We start from the raw sequence: 27,391 nt of genomic DNA on the forward strand, positions 1-27,391 counted from the left end.
TTAGAACCACTCTGGGGTGGTGACCATAGTTTTGCTGTATTCATGTCTTTGTAACAAAGTGTCCAGAACACCTGGGTGGCAACAACAACATCCTCATCGTTGTCACCCTAGTCAATGACACATGCTGGAGCAGTGACAATTGCATAGCAGGATACATCATGGCACATGGGCGTGAAGGAGACTACCAGAATGGGGGGACAGGACTCTAGAGGGGTTTCTATATGATGGACCATATGATGACATAAAGCAGATGAGAGTAACTGTTTCCTGTGTGTTGAGAGAGTGGCAGCAGACACAGGATGTCAGAGTCTCGCTTCTACCAGGGGCCCCCAACGGGGCCAGAGCATTTATGAGCTTAAACTGTCACCTTACTGAGGCTCCTGGTGGGACACCAGTGTTGGGAAGTATGCCTTATTTATTCAGAAATCCCTAACAATTTAAGACGTTGCTAAGACATTGCACGGACAGAAGGCTGTGGGAGAGCCATTCACTCATATGGCTACGGGGCACCTGCCCCGAAGGAATGAGACTCATGGGGGTTCCACGATTGCTCCTCTGAAGGTTTGTAAAAAGTAGTTCAGAAGATCCAGATGATGTTTAGGCATCTCCCCTTTTGCTTCCTGCTCGCACAATTCATCCCGTTCCTCTAAGTGTTCTCACCAAGCCTTGAGAGATCTGGAAAAAAAATTATTATAGACATAATTATATATATGTGATGTGGGAATCAATCAATTAATTATTCTAGTTGTGGAGATGGTGAGCACAAGGTGATAAATATGGAGACATAAGTAAAACCATGATCGTTGTAGGGTGCAGACGAAGAAGAGAATGGTAGGTCCAAGCCTTTGCCTGCAGGGAGAGGCAGTGCTCAGATGAGTGGGATGAGGTAAGTGGTGCCATGAGAAGAGGAGGGAGCCACGTCTGAGGAAAATCACCAGGGTGGGGGGGCACTGATGCCAAGACTGCAATGCATCCAGTGGCGAGGGATGAGTCCGCGGTGCCCCAAGCCGGAGAGAGACGCTGGATTGGCCAGAAGAAGGTATTTATTGACAAGGAGAGCCGTAGTTTCAGTGGAATAGCGAGGCCATGAGCCAGGTTGGCTGGAGCCCAAGGAGACAGCTGGTGTGGGGACGTGGCTGTGACAGCAGGTACAGCAGTGTAGCTCTGGAGTTCATCTAGCCATCGTAAGAATAACGAGAATTTGGAGAGTGATTTCCATGCACCAGGTACTACGTAGGCAGTATCTTATGTTCTTTAATCCTCCCAACGAATCTATGCTCACTTCCTACACAGCTACTAAGAGGCAGAACCAGGATTCAAACTCAGGTCTGTGAGGAAGCAACGCTTATGCTCTTCATGAGGGCAGAACGCTGTCTTAATAAAAGATTGATAGGAGGGCACTAAAGGAGCCAAGAGGAGCACAGCTGGGAATGTTAGTGACTGTTATGACACCCTAAGAGAGAAGATATGGTGAATTGGGGTCCGTCTCTCAGCCCAGATCCATGATGTACTCTAGAAAACTCCAGGGAAAACAAGTGTGAGGTTGGAAACCAGTAGGTCTGGATTCTAATTTTGACTCAGGGTCCTAAAAATCTCTTGAATTTAGGAAAGCTACTCAACATTTGCATCTCAGAGTCAAAGGCACCCATGACCCCAAAATAAAGCTGCTTATTTTATCTACTTGGGGGGGCTATCGTGCGGATGCAATATAGTAAATGAGTTCATTAAAATGGTTTACCATTCTTTGGCAAATGTGGTGGGCCAGCACTGTGCTAATCGCCTCACATGCACTCTTTCCTCTGGCTCTCATGATAACCCTGTGTGTGGGTACTATTATTCCCATGAGATAAAAGAGAAAAAAAGAAGAAACATTTCATAAAGTTCAAAGAACCACAAGGATGTAAGGTTTTATGATTACGATTTTGTAGGAAGTAGTATTATCCAGCTTAAAGTGGAGATGTTAAAAAAAAAAATCTCTTCTTCTGAACCTCCTAGAAAGAAAAAAAAAAAGAGAGAGAGAGAGAGAGAGGCTGAGGTAAGGCACGCATAGATATGTAACTGGGAATCACGTAGTGTAACCGAAGGCCCGGCTACAGGGGCCCCTTTACAGAGAAGCCTTGCTGGTTACCTGAAATTCTGAATCACTGAATGTGGGAATCATCTTGGCTGTATTTTGGAGAAAGAATGTATCCGATAGAAAGCAAATTGATCTTGGCCAACAGCTCTGCAACATTATCTGCCCCTCGAAGTTGGACACGTTTCAGGGTATTTTCAGTCTCAAGGGAAGGTATACTTTTCCTTTACCTTCTATCTAACTTTTAGAGCCACCGCAACCTCCCCAAGATGAAAAAAGATGCATAACAGGATTTGCATTCCTTCTCAGAATATGACTGCTGCAAGCAAACAGTCCAGAACTTTCTTGTTAGCAATATTATTAGAAGTCTCTCTCGTTTCCTCACAGGGCACAATGCCCTGAGGGGAAAGAAGTCACCTGCCACTTTCTAATGTTATTTAATCTTTTTAGTCTGAGCTGTAAACTGTCAATCACGGGGAATGTTTAGTCACCTTGAATGCTGTTTAATCAGTAGAATGCTTTGTATATCTATAAATACCTGATGACACAGGAATTAAGTCTTCACAATAATTACCCCACTCCATCATTGGACATCATTACTCACAGGCAAGGCCAAAACCGTTTTTAATCTCTCCTGCTTTCTCACTAAAAAATGTTTCATGACTGCTACAGAAATGGAATTGCTCTTTCCCATGGAGAAAAACGGGTGACTGAAATCCGCACACGGGGCCGGGGTCGTGGATGAGGTCTGAATGGTCCCGTCTGCCATTAAGTGCTGCTGATGACAGGATAATTATGATCACGTGAGCTGATTGTCAAGTGTGTGCCGCGAGGAACGGGAGCAGCCCCGCTTCAGCGTGTGAGAAGTGATTCATGTTATGTGTACTGAGGTTCATGCTCATGGATTCCGTTTACTAAGGTCATTCAAAGATGACTTTTTTTTTTTTTTTTTTTTTTTAATGTTAAGAGAAAAAGGAGCACCTGGCTGGCTCAGTCGGTAGAGCATGTGACTCTTGATCTTGGGGTTGTGAGTTCAAGCCCCACATTGAACAGACAGATAAAATATATATACATATATATTTAAAGATTTTATTTATTTGACAGAGAGGGAAGGAGCACAGCAAGGGGAGTGGCAGGCAGAGACAGGGGGGAAGCCTGATGTGGGGCTCGATCCCAGGACCCTGGGATCATGACCTGGAGCAGAAGGCAGATGCTTAACCAACTGAGCCACCCAGGCACCCCCAGGCAGATCACTTAAAAAAGAAGCACAGAAAAAAGATAGGAGGCCATGCATTAATACATTAACTATATAAGTCTTTGTGACTATGGCTGTTCCTCCCTTTCCAACTTCTTTCTCTGTCACTCTTTTTTCCTTTATTCTTTTCTACATTTTCCAAATTATGCATACCAGATATTTTCACAAAGAGAAATCTAAATGCATTTTAAAATGTGTTAAAATTAGGGGCACCTGGGTGGCTCCATGGGTTAAAATGTGTTAAAATTATAATCACTTGGTCATACTCTGTAAAATAAAAACACACTTGGTTTAGCACATTGTTACGTCAAACCTAACAGTACTAGCCTGGAATGCCTGCCGGCCATGGGTTCTTGGAATGCTGGTCATAAGATCCCAATCTCCTACGGACGGCTCTGTCAGCATGATTATTGGGACGGGTTCAATTTTGACGGCTGAAAAAATGCTGGTTGGTAACGGTGCAGCGTATTTTCTGTTACAGTGTGAAGCCATCCCTATCTTTCTCTTTCCGGCTTTCTTTGTCCTTTCTTTCTTTCATTTATGGTCTGTTTTATAAGAAGCACTTTAAAACTTGGAATTCCTGTGTGGTTTGAAAGGAGTGCAGAAAATTCATTCATTCCCTATTCATTCATTCCACCAGTATTTCTCAAACACTCTTCTGTGTGTCAGGCCCGTTCTAGGTGCTGAAATACAGCCCGAAGCAAAACAAACAAAAATCCCTGCCTGCATTGAGCTAAATCCTGGGGAGGGAAACCCCAAGAAATAGAAACTTTAATCAAATGAATTGGAACATGATGGTGTGCTCACTGTTAATGACAAAGACTGAACCGGAAAGGAGGGAAGTGAGCCTGAGGGGATGGGGTGATTTAGATGGGTGGTCATGGAAACCTCACTGACAAGGGGGCGTCTGAGTCAAGAAGGCAATGGGTGGAGGCCCTGGGACCACCTGGGGAAGGAAACAGGAAGAAAAGAGACTTTGAGGTGGGATTGTGCAAGGGGGCAGTCAGGAGGCCGGCATGGGGGCAATGTGGAGATGGAGACCTATAGGATCTGAAGTCCAAGAAGGAACAGATAGCTCATGCGAGAACTTGCAAGCTGTTGTAAGACTCCTGTGGCTGTGGAGAGGGTGATGGAAAGCCAAAAGATTTTCAGCAGAGGAGTGACATGATCTGACTTTCATTCTAACAGAGTCATTTTTTAAAAAAAGATTTTATTTATTTATTTGCCAGAAAGAGAGAGAGATAGAAAGAGAGAGAGAGCACACACAAGCAGGCAGAGTGGCAGGCAGAGGCAGAGAGAGAAGCAGGCTCCCTGTCAAGCGAGGAGACCGATGCAGGACTCAATCCCAGGACCCTGAGATCATGGCCTGAGCCGAAGGCAGCGGCTTAACCGACTGAACCACCCAGGCATCCCATAACAGAGTAATTTGTTGACTAGGTTCAGGACAGACTGGAAAGGGCAAGGGCGAAAGCAAGGAGACCAGCAAGAGGATCTTATGTCATTCTAGGTGTGGCTAGTAGACCAGCATGATGCCTGTGGAGATGGTGAGAAAGGGACAAACACTAGATTTTTTTTTAAAAAGATTTTATTTATTTATTTATTTAGGGTGTAGGTTGAGGGGTATACGGAGAGGTAGCGATAATCCCAAGCAGACTCCCCATTGGGCATAGAACCCAATGAAGAGCTGGATCTCACAACCCTGAGATCATGACCTGACCCGAAATCATGACTTGGATGCTTAACCGACTGGACCACCCAGATGCCCCTGGGTATATTTTGAACGTAGAGCCAATGAGATTCATTGACTGATCAGATGTGGGGTTCAAGAAGGGTTTTTAGTCTGAACAATGGAAAAGATGAAGCTAATAAAAATATGAATGGTATTTAAATGCATGAGACTGATTGAAATCATAAGGTGGAAGCATAGAAAGAGAAGAGATCCAAGGTCTGAGCCCTGGGCATGGTGTTGAGGAACAATGAGATAAAGAGATTAGTCCAGGTAATACTACGTGCTATAACAAACAAAACCAGAAATTAATAATGGCTCAAACTTAATAGAAGTACACTTCTCACTCACATTAAGTCCAAAATGTATGTTTTGATTGGTGGTGGCTCTCCTTCCATTTTGTGGCTCCTCTTCTTCATATGGTTTCTAAGGTCATCATGAACATCTGCATCATTCAAGGAGAAAGGGAAAGAATGTGGGAGATGGTGCATAATTATTTTAGGATCACACCAAGAATTGGTACCCCTGGCCTTTCCAAATTACAAGGGAGATTCAGAAATGCTGTCTAATGAAGGGCTCTTGAAAAACAGAAAGCACGTTTGGTAAACTGCCATCCAGGCTCTGTCACAAGGAGGAACCAATAAAGGAGACTGAGAAAGACTGGCTAACAAAATCCTAGAAAAGTTGGTAGAATATGATGTCCTGGAAGTCAAGTGAAGAAAAAATTTCAATGAGGAGAGAATGATCAGCTGTATCCAGGGCTACTGAAAGATCAAAAGAGATGAGGGCTGAGAACTGACCCATGGATTATCATTATTACCACAGGTGACTTTGACAAGGGCAATGACTTGTTGGAATGAGCTCAAGAGAAAAGTAAAGGAAGGAAAGTAAACAGAGTAGGCATAGATAACTCTCTGCAGAATTTGTTGAATGTAGATCAACACAAAGGCGTAACAGCTACCTTCCTTGCCATGGTTGTAGCAGGGAACAGTATTCACCCCAACTGGTTCAAAGGAAGGAAATTTAAGAAAGTATTACTTGTGGAGATGTGGGTTGTATTGAGGGAATAAGCAACAGATAGTGAGGTATCCAGGAACTAACCTCAGTGGGAAGATGTTACTTCCTCTAAACTGAAGGGACAAGGAGAAGAGATCGGGTTAGTGGACCACAATGAGAGACAAAAGAGCAAAGAAGAGTCACCCAGTGGAAGCTGTAGTCATGGAGAGACCCAAATGTTGCCTGAAATAAAGCATGGAAGGAAGGAGGGAGCCCGGAAGCACTACTCTAAACCTTTACACTCACCTTCTAATCTCCAAATATTGGCCAAATCTAATCATAATTCCACCAGCAAGGGAGCTCAGGAGACGGGTTCGTCAAGGGCCATCCTCCCATGGCACAAAGCAAGGTCAAGAAGAATAGAGAATGAATCAGCAGGTGGGGAGGGGAAGAACAGAAAATAACAAGACCAGAGGGGTTGCCTGAACTTGTACTACAGAAGTGGAGGGATGTTAGTTGCATCTCATAAAGGCCATGCCTTTTGCTTGATTGAGTGCTCATGGGATAGTTACCGTATCTTTCCTGTTGACTAGCATATGGCATGAAGATAATACGATGATTCCAAAGAACACTAAACAGGCTTTCTACAGGACACCATACTCATGTAGATTAGCACACTATGTTTACTTAAAACGGGAAACCAATATTTGACTAACTCTCCAAAACCTGATTCGGTGATAGCAACCATTCCGTAGGCAGGGCTATATATAATATATAAGTTCCACAATGTTCTAAGGCAGCAAGTTGTATGCACAGCTAAAATAGAGACGGCTTACTTAATAACCAAGGTGATTTGCATTTAACTGAGAGGGAAGTAAATGCGTACCGGCAATCCACATGCAAATATGGTCTGTGATTATAAAGCCAGGTAACAACTTCACACAGTTAAGTCATGTGCGAGCCTATGCGCATGTACCATTCACAGAAGGGAATTAAAGAGGGATTCCAAAGGATACTAAAATCAGCGTAACTACTATGCCCTCCACCCCTGCCCCCAGCTCCTCCTTTTCTGATTTTGTATAATACAAGCCCATCTAGGAATCATCTCCCTTTTGTGGAAGGGAGAACAGCTTTACGCAATATTCATGTTTTCAATAATATCCCATGCAGAGCACACTTGAGGTTTCTTTTATAACTTTCCTAATCATCTTCCACCCAATACAATTAGCATTATCTAAATTAGTTATCAGTTTACCAAATTGTCTCCTCCTTTAAAAAAAAGTCATATTGCAAAATTATAGGTATAGCCATAGACAGAACCAGTATTCTATGCTTGCAGACATTTGGAGAGAGATAATATTCTTAATCCTAATTAGAATTCTTTCCCTTTCCTATATGAACTTCTCAGAATCAGGGGTGACCTTATTTTCATTTGGATAGAGGCCTGGTAAATCAACTGATTTTCATTTGTCTTGCAACACATCACCTCCTATTTAAATGTGTTTATTTAAGCTCTGGGCCTTTTGCTATCTTTCTGCATTACTGCTTCTCCCCAAAATATCCATTTGGAATAGAATGCATTCTATTTCCCTTATTCTGCAATATGATCTTTAGTACAATTTAACCATTGTTTGAGCCCTAAGTCCTGCCTTTTGAAGCTAAGCTTCCAAGCTTAGTATTGTCATGTTTCTATCAGTGTGTCTCACAAAGATCAGGAAACTCCTGATTGTCTGTCAAAGTCTATTCTCCCTCCTTTTCTTAGCACTAAAGTTTAAACTAGGTAATTGGATGCCCAGCTAACGACTACATTTTCAGTCTCACTTGCAACCGAATGTGGCTACATGACCAAGGTCAGGCAGTAGGATGTGTACAACTTCTGGGTCCTTCAACTTTAAAGATAATCCATGTGTCCCAGTGCACCTCTCTCCTCAATTATCATAAGCTGGGGCATGTATGTGATCATGTCCATGCTTTGATTAATCAAAGCCAGCTTTGATTATATAGACTCGGACAGTGCTCTAAGGGATGGCAGACCAACAGGATAAGTTTCTAAAAGGCCATGTGGTATAGAACTTTCCCACCATCTTGGAATATTCTCCTTAGAACTACTTTCACTAGGGATGACTGGGTGGCTCAGTGGGTTAAAGTCTCTGCCTTCGGTTCAGGTCAAAATCCCAGGGTCCTGGGATCTAGCCTCACATTGGGCTCTCTGCTCAGCAGGAAGCCTGCTTCCTCCTCTCTCTCTACCTGTCTTTCTGCCTACTTGTGATCCCTGTCTATCAAATAACACTTGATCTTAGCCAAAAGGCCAAGAAGCAATCTCTATCATATAAATAAATAAAATCTTAAAAAAAAAAACCTATCTTCATTAAGATACTGTATTTAAGGTTCTTTTGTTAAAGCAACTTAACCTCTACCCTAATGAAAACTCTTGTCTAATTGGCTGAACTTCTTAAATATATTAGAAAGGATGAGGTTAGATCAAAGCATAACTACCTTCAAACTGGAATATCACTTTTCCTTAATTGTTCTATTTGAGTAAGCAAAACATGGACTCATCCAGCATAGTTTCCTTGACAAAGCCTAAATCATGACTCTTACTCTCAGCTTGTCAACATTTGATCTTTTTTCAAAGATTTTTCATTCAAACTAGAATCTGAATAAAAAAAATTATTTCTAAATAACATTTTAGCAATTGATTAAGTTAAAATAGGATCAGTTATTCAGGAACAGTAAATCTTTATTTTTTTTTAAGGCACTTTTTTGTTGAGGACTTCTAAATTCAGAGTCAAATGGTATTAGAGTCATCAACAACAGCAAATAATAATAATAATAATAACAACAACAAAATAAAAAATAAACAAACAAAAAAACAGAGAAATTTTGATCTTGGTCTTTTTGATTTTCCAGTGGATGGATCTAGGTATCCATCTGTTTGGTTGCTGAAGTGAACAGTAGTATTTGTTGGTGTAATTCTGAGTTGTCACTCAAAATAAGAAGACATCTTCGCCAAAGAAACATGACTCCTGAAAACACTGTGAGCTGTAGAAATACATAATATTTCTTCGTATCTCTCCAAGAAAGTGTTCGGTATCTTCTAATACTAGAAAGAACTTATGATGGCCCATTTGTTGCAATAATGAGGCATTTTTTAAAAAGAAACAGAAAAAATCAGCATGACAGTTTTCTTGGGCCTTGAGGTTATATGAATAGACCCACTTTTAAAAAAGCCTTATTTATTTATTTTAGACAGAGTGTAAGAGTGGGGGGGTGGGGCAAAGGGCGAGGGAGAGAATCTAAGAAGATTCCCTGCTGAGCACAGAGCCTGATGCACGGCTGATTCCATGACCCAGAGATCATGACCCAAGCCAAAACCAAATGTTGGATGCTGAACCGATTGAGCCACCCAGCTGCCCCACAACCACTCCATTTTTATCTTTCTAAATATTCACGGGATTTGATACAAATATCCCTTAAATTGTCTCTCTACCTCTCTGACTTTGGGGCCAACACAGTGTATAGGTGCAACCCCACACACAAATGGATTCCTGTCCTGGAACTCCTGGAACACTAGAAGGGCTGGTGGATGCTGCTGACCTTGTGTTACCGCTATGAGATCCAGCAGCACACTCTAGTGATGGGACTTCAAAAAAAAAAAAAAAAAAAATTGCATTATTATGGCAAGTAAACCTAAAGCTAAACCCCAGTCATTTGGCTTCTGCCTTGAAGCTTCCTATTTCCAATTTCTGTGTGCTTCTAGGTTTGACTGAAAGGCTGGAACTTCCAGAAGGATCCAGCCATCCACCCAGGTTCAGTCGGAATACAGGCTCCTTGTTTCTGGGGGCACTGCTCCTTCCTAAGCAGCTTCTCTGGAATCAGAATCTTCTACACCTCCCGCCATCTATCCCACTCTCACGTGTTGGTGTTTCTAAGGACTCTGACCTTTAATCTTTTATTAATTTATACACTCACCCTGGGGGGTTATAGTCATGCTTATAACCTACCCACACAGCTGTCAGTTGACTATTTCTAGCTGTACCTCCCACAGAAATTTCAAAGTCAAAATAACCAAAACTCAGCTTCAAAAACTCTCTTCAAAAGGGCTCCTCTTCTCTATTTCCTATTTAGTCAATAGCAGCATTATCTACCCAAGTCAGAAACCTAGGGAGATGCTGTCACTCCTCCTTCTCTGTCAGTCCCTCCCTCTATATCTCCTCCTTCATGAATTCTTGCTTATTCTACCTTTTAGGTGTCAACTCTGTCCCTTCCTCCTTAAGTCTGCTTGTCTACCCTTATCACAAGTATCAAGCCGCTTGTAAGTTTCTGAATTAGTCTCTGGATCCTGGATTGTTAGCATCTCACCTTTAGTTCACTCTCATTGCTCCACCAGGGCAATCTTTCTAATATGAACACTTCTCACTCTGATGGTCTCCTGCTTCGGAAAACCTAGGAGTTCCCCATAAAACAAAGCCCAAAGCTCTCAGCAAGGCGCATGATGCTTCTGGGTGCTTGTGTCTGACCATGACCCTGGAAGCAAGAACAACCATGGGTCCTTCTTGCTTCCAGCCTTGCTCCAGATAAAGTAAGCTGCAGGTTTTTCTATCTCAAGCGTGGATGACATTGCCCATGTAATGGGCATTGCCAAGAATGTCCCTTCCACTTTGTTGGCCCATGAACCAGCTCATGGTCTCTTCCTCTCGACTATCTTGCCTGCCTCTCTCTAGACAGGGTTGCTCACACCCCGCCTCACACCATGTTGGTGCTTTGCACTTCTGTCTTTATAGGGGTGATCTCACCGTAAAACAATTATTTGTTTATATCGTTTTCTGTCTCCCCAAGCAGACTGAAAATTCCTTGAAGATTGGAATAATTTTTCAATCATCTGTATATATCAGGTCTACTTTATAACTTCGCACATAACAGACTTGATGCATGTTCATTGAATGAAGGAACAAATGGACATGCTTGCTGAAGAGGTGATTATTCAAAGCGGCTCTAGTCGAGGCTCCCCAGAGAAAGAGAACCAATGGAATATATACATAGAATTGTGTGTGTGTATGTATGTGTGTAGTATAAAATATGTAGTATAATATAGATATAACCTTGAATTGATTTTTGTGTATAACGTGATATGGGATTTACTCCCATATCACTCCCCCTGACCCTACGCCATTTGTCCAGTTATTCTAGCAGCATTTGTTGAAAAGACTTTCTTTCCCTATTAGACTACTTAGGTACCTTTAGCAAATGATTGTAAACATTGGGCTCTCTATTTTGTTCTATTACCTACTTATCTGTCCATATGTCAATACCATATTGTCTTGATTATTGTAGCTTTACAGTAAGTCACAAAATCAGGTAGCAAAGTTGTCCAAATTTGTACATCTTTATCAAAATCCTGTTAGACTTTGTTGGTTCTTTGCATTTCCAAATCTTAGAATAAAAATTTATTCATACACTCTTAAAAACTTAAGTTTAAAAGGTTTAATGTATCTATGCATCCGACCTTGCATTCATGTATCTGTGTATGTTGAGACACTAACGTCTTGGGATTACATACCTCATCGTGGGAATAAATTTTTATTCCCATTTGTATCCAAACTACTCCCAAATCTTGTGGTGTATTGCTTCTACCAGGGAGTCAATTGTCCTTAGCCAGCAGCTCTGCATTTTAAGGACTGGATTAATTAACCAGGTCCTATCATTGCAAACACAGCTAGCCACAACAGTACAATAGCTCATTACTTTGACTAAAACCAAGTGAGTTCAAATATCAAATTTTTAAAGGGTACATAAAAAAGATTGTGGCTTGGAATGCCCGGGTGGCTCAGGCGGTTGGGCGTCTAGCTCTTCATTTCGGCTCAGGTCATGATCTCAGGGTCCTGAGGTAGATCTCTGCCTCAGACTCCATGCTCAGCACGGAGTATGCTTGAGATTCTATCTCTCTCCCCCATCCTCTCTCATCCTCCACCCCCCAAATAAATAAACCTTTTTAAAAAAAGATTGTGGCTTATTTGTTTGACTCAAATAAATCCTGCTGACCGAGTTCAAACAGAATCGGTAATTTCTAAAATGTTCAGAAATGCCAATTAAACTGCTCTCTAAACTGAACTTGAAGAAATTGCATTCCCATCACTAAACTAAGTTTTAAATAAAGATTTCTATGAAGAACAGCTTACCATGACTTAAATATTCTTTCTGCAGGGTATCTAGAGTGATACTTTCCAAAGCCAAGTTATTTTATCCATCATATGGTAATTAATAACAACAGGGTAGCAGGGCTTCTCTTTTTAAATTCTAGTCAATTCCACGCTTTCCCAAAGATTCTTTCTGTCTAGAGAAAATGGTTTTGAAAAAATGAATAACCAGTGGAAGGGGAAAGGGAAAAAGAATTCTTTCTTATAAAATTAAATCTTCTTTAGCAGACACTGGCATGTACTTAACATATTCACAGAAGTATCCCCTCCAGTGATGTTGAAGCCACGCAAATAATAATTGTGGCTAAGTGCACTACATTGACAGTCAATATTGTATTTTCCAAGCTTGTACTCATTATTCTTTATAGTATTCATGCATTTTTTGAAAGATCAAAAGATTTACATATCATATGGAGTGCTGTAGGGAATAACTTGCTGAGTACTTTAGATGCACAATGTTCCACAGCCTTTTAATACGGATTTCACTTCTCTCTTCTTTGTGATAAAGAAATAACAAGATAGAGCTGGATGTTTTTTCTTAATATAATAAAATGGCTATTTTTAAATATAAGATAAAAGTTTGATATTTTAATCCATAATTCTAAATACAACTTTGTGATACAAAACAATAAATGGTGGTTTTCCTTCTTGATGGGTGTTGAAAAAACATCCATAAAACCCAACCCCGACAGCTTCACCAGAAATCCATGATACAGACATGCCACAACTTTTCTGAAGTTATGAAATAATAGAACCAATTCATCTTCCTGAAGACACTGAAATTATTGACTCTATGGCCTTTATTCCACAAAGCTTTAATAGAAAATAAGGTGGGATGAGCTACAGCCATCCATTTTTTAGTGGGTTTATATATTAAAACAGAAGGGAGGAAGTTCTTAAGAGAAAGAGAATGTGAACTAGAATTTAAATAAAAACTTGAAACATTAAAAAAAAGAAGAAGAAGAAGAAAAGAAAAGGGAATCTGGCTTATTGGCTCCATATTTTCCTGATCTGAGATGAGCCAAATAAGAGTTTGAAAAGTTCACCCTTCCAAGTCTCTCCATAGTTCTATAAGCTCATGGGCATTTCTCCCACTCGTAGGTTATCAACAATAACATGAATAGGTATTTATCAACATGAGCACCATCAGCCAAAAGACACTGCTCTGCAAACAGCTGCTTTTAAGAGAAAACAATAATTTCCCTCAATCATCTACACCAGTGTGAACCACACCAAAAAGACAAGGGCCCCAATACCCTCAAAAATATTAGTGATTAGAAATTTTAGGAATGCCTTTTTCCAGGTTTTATGTTTGTGTTTGATAAATTACACCAGTTTGTTGTACAAATACAACGTATCCAAATCTGTAATTTCAATGTCTAGCATTTTGTTTGTTTGTTTGTTTGTCTGTTTGGTGTTCTTTCTGCTGGTGCTCTCTATAGCATGTATGTTCAAGTGGGGAGTAGGGAGGGGGGCAGCTGAAACAGAAGGGGGTAGGAAAACTCTATAATATCTTAGGATAGGAGTCCTGACACCATACTACTTTAGGATACCCTACAGAGGACACATTTTTATGCTTTCCAATCCAACCACATACCTGAAAGCTTCAGCTGCATAGGAAAACCCACAAGGAGGATGATGTTGAATGGGCCAACGAAAAACACGTGCATCAGCCAGCAGATGGGCAGAAGAATATCAGTGGTATTTAACCAATTTCCATGAAAGAGGGGGCAGATCAACACCCTTCATTTTCTCCATTTCCGTCACAGTGTTTTACCACCACAGACTGAATTCCAGTAAAAGGGCATGAATAGGAGAGACAGGCTTATCCTCATAAAGCTTTTCTTCCTGAGAAGCCCTTGTCTTCCTACTGTGGGGGTTGGGGGAAGGCTGGGGCAAACTGGAGAGTGTATTGATTTGGAGCATTTCACTTTACTCCAGAACAAACTGAAGGAAAACTGTTCTTTAATGAAGCATAACAGTGTAGAGAATTCTGCTTAAATATTTGCTCAGATAATATTTTCTTACTCTGAAGCTATGAATCTGGCAACAGAGACAGATTAATAATAGCAATGAGCCCTGTGGCTGTTTGAAGAGAGACTCTGGGTATCCAGAGGTAGCAATCAAATGAGTTCTGATAGCTTGCACCGCAGAACCATACACAGATTGCCAGGGGGCTGTCCTCTCCAAGCCTGAGTGATTAAAGCTGTGATATTGGGCTTCTACATCCTAGAGTGTCACTGTAGCCAATGAGACATGAAACATGCCACCTGATTCAGTGTTAGCTTTGGAAACCGTAGTTCGGAACACTTGAAGTTTTTATTTTTTAAAAAGTACCCCTGGGGATAAAAACATATGTTTATAAAAAATAAAAAATAAAAATTAAAAAAAAAAGATTTTATTTATTTATTTGACAGAGAGATAGAGAGAGAGCATAAGCAGGGAGACTGAGAGAGGGAGAGACAGGCTCCCTGCTGAGCAGGGAGCCCAATGCGGGACTCGATCCCAGGACCCTGTGATCATGACCTGATGGCAGATGCTTAACCGAGTGAGCCACCCAGGCACCCCACTTGAAGCTTTTAAATGCCTATCTATATTTACCATCACGATAAGAAACATGTCTGAATAATAATTCCAAACTGCAGAAGAGCAGATAATAAAAGAGTGATTATAGTGAGAAGAAAAAAATATATATATACAACTAAAAAATACAGGGTTTAGGGATTTCTCTCCTTTTTTTTTAATGAGAAGAAAAAAGAGAGGATGAAAGCAACAAAATTAAGTGAGATTTGGTTTTCCCCTGTTGGGTGATCAGACCATTTGCACCCAGGGTTGGTGACATGCAAAGTAATAGACACTAGTAGAGCTGCTGGTGACCTTGAAAATTGATAATACATTCTCTATAAAGGGCAATCTGACAATACACATCAATAAACTTTGCAATGGACTTACCTACAAATTTACATTGAAGAAATAGATAGAGAGGAAACGAAAAATGTTAATTTTGGCTTTGTTTGGAACAACTGAAAATTTAAAACAACCTGGATATTCAAAACAAGGAATGGTTTATAAAAATATGTAGAAGATATATACAATCTCTGAGAATTTAATAACAGTGATACAGATTTGATATATGAAAATATGTTCACAAGATATCATGTGAAAAGCATATTAAGAGCAATTTTTTTGTTATGTTCTTGATTTAAAGTTTGTGTGCTATATGTCCAGATACAGAAAAGAATAGAGATTATCTCAGGTAAAGGATTTGTAAATAAACTTTTGTTTTCTTTTTTATTGCTTTCGCTATTATCTAACGTATCTTTTTATGTGCAGTTCATTTATAACCCAAATTAAAGCTATAAAACAATTTCCATTTTGAGCAACGATAAAAGCAAAATATTTTATTTTAAAATAAAAACTTTGGGTGTTCGGTACCAAGTTCTACATTTATTTATTTATTTATTTATTTATTTATTTTTATTTGACAGAGAGTTAGAGAGTACAAGTAGGCAGAGCAGCAGGCAGAGGGAAAGGGAGAAGCAGACTCCCGCTGAGCAGGGAGCCTGAAGCTAGGCTCGATCCCAGGACTCTGGGATTATGACCCATGCCGAAGGCAGCCGCTTAACAGATGGAGCCACCCAGGAGCCCCAAAGTTCTACTTTTAGTACATAAACCCACACCTAAATAATTCATATATTTAAAAAAAAATTAAATCCAGAACTTTGACCAAAGGTGGCAATATTAGTCAGGGTTTAGTTATACATAGAACAGAATCTACTCTGGTTCACTCAGGCAGCCATGAATTTATTACATCGTACAGCATGGTTTATGGAATGAATGTGGTTCAAAGAAACAGATTCTAGGCTGAGTTTCCAGAACAGCCCAAAGCAGCAGACCTGTTAATTCTTCTTAACCCAGTTCTATATTCATGTCTTTGTTAAGTAAGTAAATAAATAGATAAAATTCAAACACATCTGATCGGTAAGACCAAAGTACATCTGAGTACCTAGCGGGAAGGGGCTGTAGGAAATGTAGTTTTCAGCTTTCTAGCTTCTGCAATTCAGAAAACACACAAAACAGGGGAGGGGGTGAATGTAGAGTGGGTCAATCCAAAGCTATGCTTCAGCAGTTGAGCAGAAGAATGTCAGTCAATGGGCTGAGCGATTCCTATTACTATTTTGCAGAGTGATTGTTGTAATCCCTCTCTATGGCATTTCTCTTCATGTATCAAGATTGATGGAGGGAAAGAAGTACGGTGGACTGAACGTGTCTGAAGATCAAACAGGTCAGAAAGACAAGTCGATAAATTCATCAATTAGCCTTCTCTTTATACTTTCCCTTGTTAAAATAATTCTTTATGTTTTACTGAAATATCTTTTTTCTAATGTGAACTTCTTAATATAATTATGTATGTTTCATAAAATTTGCACACACTTTTCAAATCTAAACACAATTTCATTTGTCAGTAGCCTTTAATAAAGCAGAGGCTTTAGTTAAATAATTATCTTTCTAAATTGACTAGTGATAAATGCTTAGTTCATAGATTTTTTTACATGCAGACGTATTTTCAGATAACAGTACACATAATCTCCATGTATTTTTCTGTCTTTCAACATATGGGTGTGAGAATCTATCTTGATCTTTCACTGACAATGATAATGATTTATTATTGCCCTCTCCACCTACTCTGCTAGAAAAATATTATTCAGCCTTCAAGATTTAACCCAAGTATCTCTTCCTCTGAGATTCCTCTTCCAAATTCCTTCTCAGAATTTTATTATTTTTGCCTCTTTCTCTACACTGTCACTACAAGAATACTTAACACTGTGTACTGTAATGGGTATAACATCTGTCTCCAAGCCTGCCCCTGCCCCTCACCCTGAGAGACAGTTAAGAACAAGTTTTGGTCATGTGACCACCCAGGAGATTGGGGTTGTGTGTGTATGTGGGGGGTGTGGGTAAGTGGATTGAGAATGGAGGAAGATCCTCTTAAAGAAAATTTGTGTGCTTTTAGTGGAAGTAGAAGGAGGGAAACCAATGAATGTCCATCACACAATACAGAAAACATCCTATCTGGATCTCAAAGGCTTGATATAGAGCAGAAAAAAGTTAGTCTCAAAGTTCACATACTGTATGATTCCATTTACTTTTTTTTTAAAATATTTTCTTTCTTTTTTCTTTCTTTCTTTCTTTAGAGAGAGCATGCATGTGAAAGTTGGGGGAGGGACGACCATTGTAGTGATCTGGGTTTTCAACAAAAGATGTGGTGCTAGAGAGTTTCTCAACCCTACTGATTTGAAGATACATCTGTGAGTGCTTCAGTTCATATGGTTTTGTTTGATGCCCTGGGAAAGGACTGGACACATCTTTCAGCCAAATGAAAGCATCTCTGTGACTGGGAGAAGAACAAGAGGGCGTGGAACAAGTTGAAAGTATCATGGAGACCTTAGTAGAAAAAAGAAGTGTAGTATTCAGAGCAAGAAAGTGTACTTCAGACACCACCTAGAGGGTAAGCCCATTGGTGTAAAATGCTCTGACTTCTAAGAAAGTTCCATGGCTTGGGACCCAAGCATCACATTGTAACAACCTTCTCTTTAAATGCCATTGGTACTCAAACAAAATCCACTGGAAGATCTATTTTCCCGAAGAAGTCCAACTTTGCAAGTATGTCCTACTTTGACATCGGCTTATATTCCTTTGCTGATTTGTGTTGGGTCTCCCACCTACGTGAAGAGAACAGGAGACTTGACCAAATACGGCCACTATTGCTATGTAGCACACTTTCCATGACCTGTGTCCAGAGAAGTGGCCTGGATTTGGAGAGCAGAGTTGTCCTTTCTGGGAGTCAAATTACAACTTATAGGAGCATCTGGTAATCAGAATAGATGACATTTCTCAAGGACTTAATGTGGACCTGCAACTGTACTAAGTATTGGACATTGATTATCTTATCTAATCTTCATGGTCTCTATTGTCCTTATTTTATAGATGAAGAAATTGAGGATTGAAGAGGTTAAGAAACTTGCACAGGGTGTGTGCTCACTTAGCGGGGTAGCAGGGGATCCAAAGTCAGGTCTGACTGTCCTGAACATTGTATATCCTTGTAGATGCTTGTTACTAAGAAGGAGGATGAGGAAGACTGGTGGTGACCACAAGATGTGATCTACTTCAACCCTGGAGCAGAATTCCTCCTCTTGATTTTAAACCCCAGAACATCTTCCTTTATATTTATGGCCACATGTAACAATACCAAAAACATAAATTGAAAATAACAATGCAGATAATGCCCATTATTTTTTTTAAAAGATTTTATTTATTTGAGAGAGAGGGAGAGAACACTCACTTTTCCCCAGTGGGTGGGGGAAAGGCAGAGGGAGACAGAGAAGCAGACTCCCTGCCAAGCAGAGAGCCCGATGCTGGGCTTGATCTCAGGACCTTAAAAGAATGACCTGAGCAGAAGGCAGACACTTAACTCACTGAGCTACCCAGGTGCCCCCAGATGATGCTTATTCTAAAACCACACCTAGCCACTTAAAGACCCTCTGGATTTACTAGAACACACACACAAAATAATAATTTAATGTACTTTACAGAAAAGCGTAAAGATCTACCAATTTCTCTTATGATGCAAGACCATTGAACATGTCCGAAGTCATGAGTGTTTGGAATTTATTTAGAAATATTGCTTCTTTGTAATGGTTGTAATTTTAATCAGACAATAATGTTTTCTGTTTAAAGACCACAGATGGTGGATAATGCAAAAACCACTTACATTTTGCTCGATGTGTGATTTATTTTATTTTTACACATAATTTTGCTTCTTAGTTAGCTTTGTATTGAATATTCCTTATTCAGACTACAAATCAATTTGTTTTCCTTGAGAGTAAAACAACCACATGTTAAGAAGAAGTAAGAGTGTAGGAAGTGGCAATAAACACACATTTCCTTTATAGATTATCTGGTACAGAAGCCTGAAATTGGTATTCTTTGAGGACAGTGAAGAAGTGTGCCCTCATGAAATTTGTGGTCTAGTTGTAGAGATAAAATGTGCACATGTAAGACACCTTAAATTTTGAAGCAACACATTAACAAAAGCAGAAAAGAGAAGATGTGAAACATAATTAGATATGAAAATAATAAGAATATGAGAAGACCAGAATGATTAGAACCAAGATATAACTAGTAAAAATGAAGATTTTTGAACTAAGCTCCTAGGCTGAAAAGCTTATAAAAGATAATCCCCAACACCTAGTCTATGTTAAATAAAAGTTGCTGCTTGATCTTTTTTTATTCATATTAAATATGCCAAGAGACATACATGGTCTTCTATTCATAGAGTGATAAAGTGAACTCTGTTTTTCCTTTAACAAATGGGAAAGGTTTTCAATATCTCTCTTGGTTTCTCTTTGAGAAATAAATATTTCAAGGCTCTTCCTAGGTATCTGAGGCTAACAATGCCATATGTAAATTGCCTTTCATCCCATACACGTTTGAATTTATTTGAGCAGAGGCGCCTGGCCATCAAAACCTTAATTTAATATACATCCTAGGATAAATAGCTATATCTATTAACTTATGCCAAGGTGAGGGGTTGGAGGACTCATGGCTGGTAAAGGAAATGTCCCTATACAATCACACACAGATAAAAATTGAAATAAACAACACAAAGATTATTTGAGCTACAGGAGAAAGTGAACGTATCATGGTGTTTTTCAATACAGAGTGACTTTCCCTTCATCTCTGTCCATAGAAGTTCAGAAATTAACTTCTTTACCAAACAACCTGCTTTTTTGCCGTGAATATGTCTCTCAACCCAGCCATCGCAAGTTCTCTTATTATATTTCCTGTTATAAGTGTCTTCAAATCCTAAACTGTAATCCTGGCGTGACTCAGATACCATGACCAGATCACTGGGAGAGAAATCCTAGGGGAACCATTTCTGTCCTCTGAACTTCCACTTAGCTCTTTTTGTTCTCTGTGCAAGAAACAGAGGCAAACCTGGATCTGAATCATTGTTATAGGTCAGCGTCAGCATACGGATCCCACATCATGAGAATACTCATTAGATTTCATTGACCACTACTGGAAATTGTCATAACAGAGCATTGGAGAAGGGGCAGTTCAGTAGGTTGGACTCCATAGTCTTAACGCACACACACAGACACATACATATACTCGGGCTCCTTCTCTTTCTCTCTCACTCAGTCACTCTAGCTCCATTTCCCCCCACCCCCACACTTTTTTAACATTCTGGATATCTGTCTACTATTTCTTTTGAACAAAATCTTTTGTCACTTTAATAACATATGTTTGAAAACCATTGTGCTGAAAGATGAGGTATAATGCCTTAAAAGTTGTCTTTCGACTTAACACTGCTACACTTAAAGTTGAATTCTCAATAGAAAATGCTGTATATCAATGAAAAGAAATACAGAGAAAGAATTAGTGTATCAAATAAGATGCATTCAAAACAAGCAAAATTAAAGGGTAGTATTATAGCAGGTCAAAACTCTTGATCTCTTATTTCTGAGAAACAAGAAACATGATCGAGAGACCGCACTTCTATCTTATTCAAAGAGTCTAAATCAAAATTCTTTGCATGAATTTAAGATTATGTAAGCATAAAATTGTCATCTCTTAAAACATATTTGTGTTTTCCAGGATTCTGCTCTTACGCCCACATAAAAGCACAAGAATGGGCTCAGTCTGGTTGTCTGGTTCTTTTTAAGTGTTATCTACTCTAAATGTGTGCTTTGTGTCTCATGTAGCCTCACTTGGATTGGATGCTGCCACCACACCAGTCCTCTTAGGGGAATCTGCCCTAGTCAATGGTAGGTAGCAGATCAACCTGAAGATACTGACATCTTTTATTCTAACCATTGTACAGAAACCAGACTCAGCAAAGAACTTTGAAACGAATCCATTTCATTTTTACCCCAGATGAGTGTGATATCTAACAAAAATAACTAGTTGAGCATTGCAGTTTCCAAGTGCACATTCATTACTTATGAGTTCATTTGCTCTCTTCCGAATATCCCCACACTATAAGCATTATCACATTCATTTTCTATTGTATTGAGACTGGAACAGGCTGGAGGCTAATTGGACAGAAACTCAGATTTTCTGACTCCAAATTCCCCACAGAGAACAAGCCCACTTCTGATTTAAATCTTGACTACACTTAATGTGGTGACCATTGAGCAATGTATGGAATTGTTGAGCCACTATGTTGCATACCTAAAATGAATATAACATTGTATATCAACGATGCTGCAATAATCAATGAATTAATAAAGCTCAATGTGCTTTCATGCAAGGCCAAAATCAAAATTTAGATCGGAGCACCTGGGTGGCTCAGTCAGTTAAGCAATGACTCTTGATTTTGGCTTAGGTCATGATCTCAGTGTCGTGAGATCGAGCCCTTGATAGGCTCTGTGCCAGGCATGGATCTGCTTAAGATTCTCTCTCTCCTTCTCCCTCTGCCTCTTACCCACTCTCTCTAAAAAAGAAAAAATATATAGATCTAATGAGCTCTTTAGGCAAAAATTGCCTCTCTATTTCTTTGACATACCATCTATAGAAGAGAGAGGAAAGACAACATTCTATTGTAAAGGTAGATGAATGTTTCAAGTCTGTTCTTGGATCCATGAAAACTTTTCACCAGTTCCTCCCATTAATTATTATAAATGGAGTCATGTGAATATGTATACACAAGAATAAATGTAAACTGAAAGCACCAAAATGCTTTCAAAATGCAGTATAAGGGTTTGGGGGCTCAAATGTTATTACACAATGATGGCAATTAAGTCATTAAAAGCAGTCTTATTTCATGGTGAGCAACAATTATCCTGAGCTGACTTATGTGACTGAGGAAGAAAAAGAGCCTCATCATTTATAGTTACAATGGATCTTTTAACTACATTGACTCATATATTCTAATTAGGCACTAGGCAGTTACATTTCATTGAGTTATTAATCTGTAATCATGGTCAAAGTAGTTGTGTGTGACATCACTTGCAGCTTAAAAGAACTTAGAAATTAAGTATCTAGTACTCAAGTTGAGAGCTTAGTGAGAAATGTTTATTACTTTATTTGTTATGCTTCTGAAAATGTGGTGTATATACACAATAACAGAAAAAATTTTAAAAGTACAAAATAATACATAATAAAATATGTGTACCAGATCACTTGGCCCTCATTCCCAGAGTTAACCACTGTTAAGTGCTTCTTATTTATCCTTCTAGACGGTGACTGTGTGTAGATAGGCACACATATATGCATATGTGTGTATTTCCTTTCTGTTTATCCAAATGGTAGCATACCACACAGATTATTCTACGTCTTGCCTTTGCCCTTGATGTGTCTTGCAAGTTAGCCTACTGAGCTTCTTAACACTTGAGAGTGTTCTTTTTATAGATGTATTATCAATGAGGTGTGCCCTACAAATGGGTTCTCCCAGCCTTTTGCTGGTATTTAAAAAATGCTGTATTGAGCATCACTGGACCCGTGCCTTTATGCCTTTATGCCTTTATGCCTTTATTTATGGGAAATAAATCCCTAAGTAAAATTTGTGACTCCAAACATGTTGTTTCACTAAGAATTTGTGACCTGATTTATTATTTCAACCAAAAGGTATTCAAGCAAGATTTATCATCATTAAGAGGGAATGGAATCAGGAGTGTTAATGATCTTCCTTCCCCAACACCACACAGAAATGAAGTGAGAGCCTTGATCAGGAAATGAGGTGTGCGCGCACGTGTGCATGCATGCGAGTGTGTGTGTGTGTGTGTGTGTGTGTGTGATGTTAGAAGGTCAGAAGGTCAGGATAATTTCTATCATTTGAGGTCTAGTTACCCATTAAGACCTCTGGGAGAAAAGCTATCAAAAGCAGTAATCCACAAAGCTTCTCTCTTCCTTAAGGCTTTACGGCTCCCACCACCTCCACTGCATGCTGGCATGAAGTGGATGAAATTATGGCATGCTGTAATATAGGAAGAGGTAGATAGTTAGGATAGATCTCTTTTCTAAATCATAAACAGGGATCTGTGCAGAGAAAAAAACTCCCTCATCCAGATTTGAGACTTCATATTTCTCAAGGGTATCCTTCGAGTCTTGAGAAAAGATAACAGGAAATTAGACATATCTGACACTTCTCCATCTTCGGAAGCAATTTTGTAGGCAGAGCCAAACTTTCCTGAAACACCCCACTCCAACTGTGAAACTCTCTCTGCTTAGCCAAGAATCCCCCGAATTTCAAGGTGCAGGAATAAAGGAAGGGTCTGGGTGAGCCTAATGTTTGCATGAGATAAAATGTAAAACCCATCTATTCTTTCTTTTCACATGCACACCAAAAATTAAAATTACCTAGCATATTTTTCTAGCCAACTGCCAAAAACCTGAAATGGAGTTGTTTTTTTTTTTTGTTTTTTTTTTGTCTTGCTCTCGATTGCTGATGCTGGCTTCCTTCAAGGCAATTCAGGACAGCATCTGGCTTACCTCATGTTCCACTGAAATACAGGTTCTGAAAAGCAGCCTGAAGATGACATTCTGGGAAGAGGAACTCTGTTCTGGGCGGCGGGGGAGGGACAGGGGGAGGTGGTGAGCGGTGTTAATGCAAATGTATTCCCTGGGTTTAGTCGCTGGCAAACCCATTCGACACCCAGCCATTTGAATCAGGGCCAGCAAGTTTGGCACGTCTTCCGCTGGCGGAGCACAAACCCAGCACAGCTTCCTGCTGCTGTTGGCATGTGTACAGCTGTCTTTCTTCATCTGACTCTCCACCACTGTGGCAGACTCAACAGGTGTTGCCAGGGACACAGTGTGTTGGGCAGCTGTCAACTTTCCATAATCATCTCTGTAGCATATCCCTTTCTATTCTCCCACCCTGTCTTCTCTCCCCCTCCACTCCCTGAACACCCCCAGACCATGTGGGCCTTTGCAAAGGGCAGAGGTAGGCAAAGATTCTGATCAAGGTCATCTGGAAGGAGAAAGCCTACCTGGGCCTCAGTTCAAGTGCGATAGGATTTTTCCAAGACACAGGCTTTAGGGGTCCACCCAATGATCCTTTCTATTCTAGTTCATCCTCAACTGTTCAGCCTCAGTTTCCTCGTCTGAAAAATGCAGAGACTATTTGCTGTCTATATCAATGAGATAGCATAGACAAAATACATAACGCTAAGCCCAGCTCTCAGTGATTCCTCACCTCCCCCAACTCTTCTTGAGTTTCATCCTAAAAACCCTAGGCTTTCACAACTGCCCTTGAATTCCAAAGATGTGAAGACTTCTCTGTTCTAGGGCTTCCCTCCCACCAAGGTTGGAGCCAGAAAACACACTGGCCCATGAGGTCTAGAGGAGATGTCAAATGGATGTTTCTTAAAAGCCAGGAATATACAGTTATTTATATCATAGCCTTGCTTATAATTCCAAATGTTGGAAATCCCTAAATGTCCATCAGCAACAAAGAGTTAAGTACCTGGACAAAGAAATGATGGCATTCTACGCAGCAGGTAAAATTAGATTAACTAATTAGATTAGACTCACTTCTACCTCATGAAACCCATTATTATCATCGTTACTTGCTGATGAGGAAACAGGGCATGGAGAAGCAGAACCCCTTTATGTGTACCAACACAGATCTTACAAACAAGGCTGCGTGCAAAAAGCAAGTTGGCAGAATAATACATGCATCCAATAATTGATGTGAAGTTCCAACATGCACAAGGAAATGTGTTAGTCACGAAGCCCATGGGTAGAAAATTATAAAGACAAGGACAGGAAGAATACGCACCAAGTTCATGGCATCTTTACTTCAGAGTGGGGGAAGGGGATTGGAAAGCACATACGGGGACCCTACTTGTAGCTCTCAGGTCCCACGTATTTTATTTTTAAAAGGATAGCGTGTTAAAATCAGATAGTTTTAGGTAATGCATACAATGTTCTTAAGTATGTTTGTTTTCCTTTGTACTTCACACCGTGAAACAATGTATATGCAGAAAAGAGCATAAAATACATCAGTAAGGTTTTGCAAATAATTATTAAGCAAATGCCATGTGATTGCCACCCAGGTCAAGAAAAAGAATGTAGGAGCACTTGAGGAGCACCACGGATTTCCTTTCCCAGCTGTGGTGGCTTCCTGTGCCCCTCCCAGCGCTCATCTCTATCCTGAGCGTGTGTTGCTCATGGCCTGATTTCTCCCCCATGATTCCACCCGCCCCGTGTCTGCATCCCCAGCAATGGAGTTCAGTGATCCTGTTGCAGAGCTGTAACAAGCGCGGTCGGTGTTCTTCTGTGGCCTTCTTTCTCGAAACGTTGTATTCATGAGACGCATGTGTGCTGTTCCTTGCTCATTGTCATTGTTGAATACACTTCCACATTTAGTTATCCTTTTCACTCTTGATTGACACAGGGGGTGTCATCTCTATAATTTTTAAGTTCAAATAAAAGGTAGCTACTTTGTCCAGTATATTGTGATACCCAGGAAAGAATATGTCCAGATACTTCCTCAGCTTATCTTTCAGAATGGATGAGAGTAGCTATCCTTGTTTAACCAAGAAAGACGTTTTCCTTTAGACTTATTATTGATTTCTTTTCTTTAGTTTCTGACTCACAAAGTCAACAGGTTGCTTTCCTTTGCTGCTTGATTTGCCTTTACCTTGTGAAGTTCTATAGTCCAGAGGGGACTGGCGAAGCCATAGTCTAACCCAAAGCCATTGTCTTACGCATGAGGAAACACGCGTTGTGCCCTGCAGCTCATTTTAAAATACATTTTAAAATACATTTAGTAGCTCTGAGACTTGTAGATGGTAACTTGGTCCCTGGAATAGAAGTTTTAATTGTTCTATTGTCTCTGGCTGCTGGTAAATCGTATGTTTAAGAATAAAGCTTTGCCAGCATTTCTCTGCAGGGCAAATCTACTCTATATGAGTCCCATACTGAATGCCACAAAGATGTTGCCAAACGTCTAAATGAATTTCCCCCCTCTTCATTATTAATTGCTATACAGCATCACTTTTAGAAAACCACCCCAGGCCCCAGTAGTGGGGAGGGACGAGCCCACGAAACCCACATTATTCTCCCAGTACATTCTAGTAATAGGGCCAACTAGCAAAGGCGTTTCTTTATTGTAAGGACCTCAGCAATGCCGTAAAAGGCATCTTCCTGCTCTCCAATATTGCCATTAATATGTAAAAGCTTAAGCTTGCTAAAGGGATTACTGTACATCCTATCTGATGGTAAACTGGCATTGCAATGATTACATGTATCTTTTTGTCATTTCCTCGTAAAACATCTTAACTCGTGAACAGTATAATTGGCCTCTTACTAATGTTAATGATTAAATCAGCGTAGATGTAACACTCTGCTTTAAATGGAAAGCATGTGTGCCATCTCCAGGGTCTTGAATGTATGCTTTACAGCATGGTCATTATATTCATTATATATGTGCACCTGTGTGCACACACATACGTACCCATATATGTTGTGTGTAGTAGATACAGATTATGGAAACAGGAAGCACAAATCTCACAAATGGGTCATTGAGTATGACAGTCAGTAGGACACCCTTACTTTCAACCTTCACGGACCCATATATTCCAGCTCCTGGAGATAAACTAGCACGTATCAGTCAGTGGTTCAGTGTATCTACTACTCCCCAGAATCCAGCACTCCAACAGTGCAAGAGGTTGCCCTTAGTCAACCAACACCTTAGCTGAGCCTTCAGCAGGCTGTCCTGCTATTGAATTAGGCAGGCTACTGTCGGGGGATAAAGTACATGGTAACACTTTGGTCGTGAGTCTATTGTCACTGTTCTTTCTTTCTTTCTTTTGGTTAAAAAAAAAAAAAAAAAGGCCTCCATAGCCCAAGGTAATTTGTGGGAGCTACAGTGTTGATGGGTCTGAAGGTAATGCTAGCAGAGGCACTGCAAACAGGCAAGGCAAACTCTTACCCAAAGTATACGTTGGCTCCTGTAAGATGAACTGCTGCCCCCTCTCAGGTGTCAGGGGTTAGATGTGCCTGAACGACCACCATGTGGCTTCTCTGAGGAATGATGGTGGGTTAAAGTTTCAGTGTTCAGCTCTGTAGGTGGTGGGGTTGGACTCAGCAGTAGCCGAAGCTAGCTCAGACTTAACGAGAGGGACTCACAT

At 40.1% G+C, this 27,391-nt stretch overlaps 1 long non-coding RNA gene across 1 annotated transcript in view; it reads right to left on the minus strand.

Moving 5' to 3' along the window:
• Nucleotides 1-403: 403 nt before the first annotated feature.
• The window catches only part of LOC116590014, a 45,045-nt gene continuing 18,057 nt past the window's right edge, over nucleotides 404-27,391 (minus strand). The window contains exons 2-3 of the long non-coding RNA XR_004285484.1: nucleotides 5,407-5,500; nucleotides 404-675 (exon numbers count right to left, since the gene is read on the minus strand). This is a non-coding gene — a long non-coding RNA (uncharacterized LOC116590014). The remainder of the gene's footprint in view (nucleotides 676-5,406; nucleotides 5,501-27,391) is intronic.

This window comes from Mustela erminea, chromosome 5, assembly GCF_009829155.1.
Source record: "Mustela erminea isolate mMusErm1 chromosome 5, mMusErm1.Pri, whole genome shotgun sequence".
NCBI lineage: Eukaryota > Metazoa > Chordata > Mammalia > Carnivora > Mustelidae > Mustela > Mustela erminea.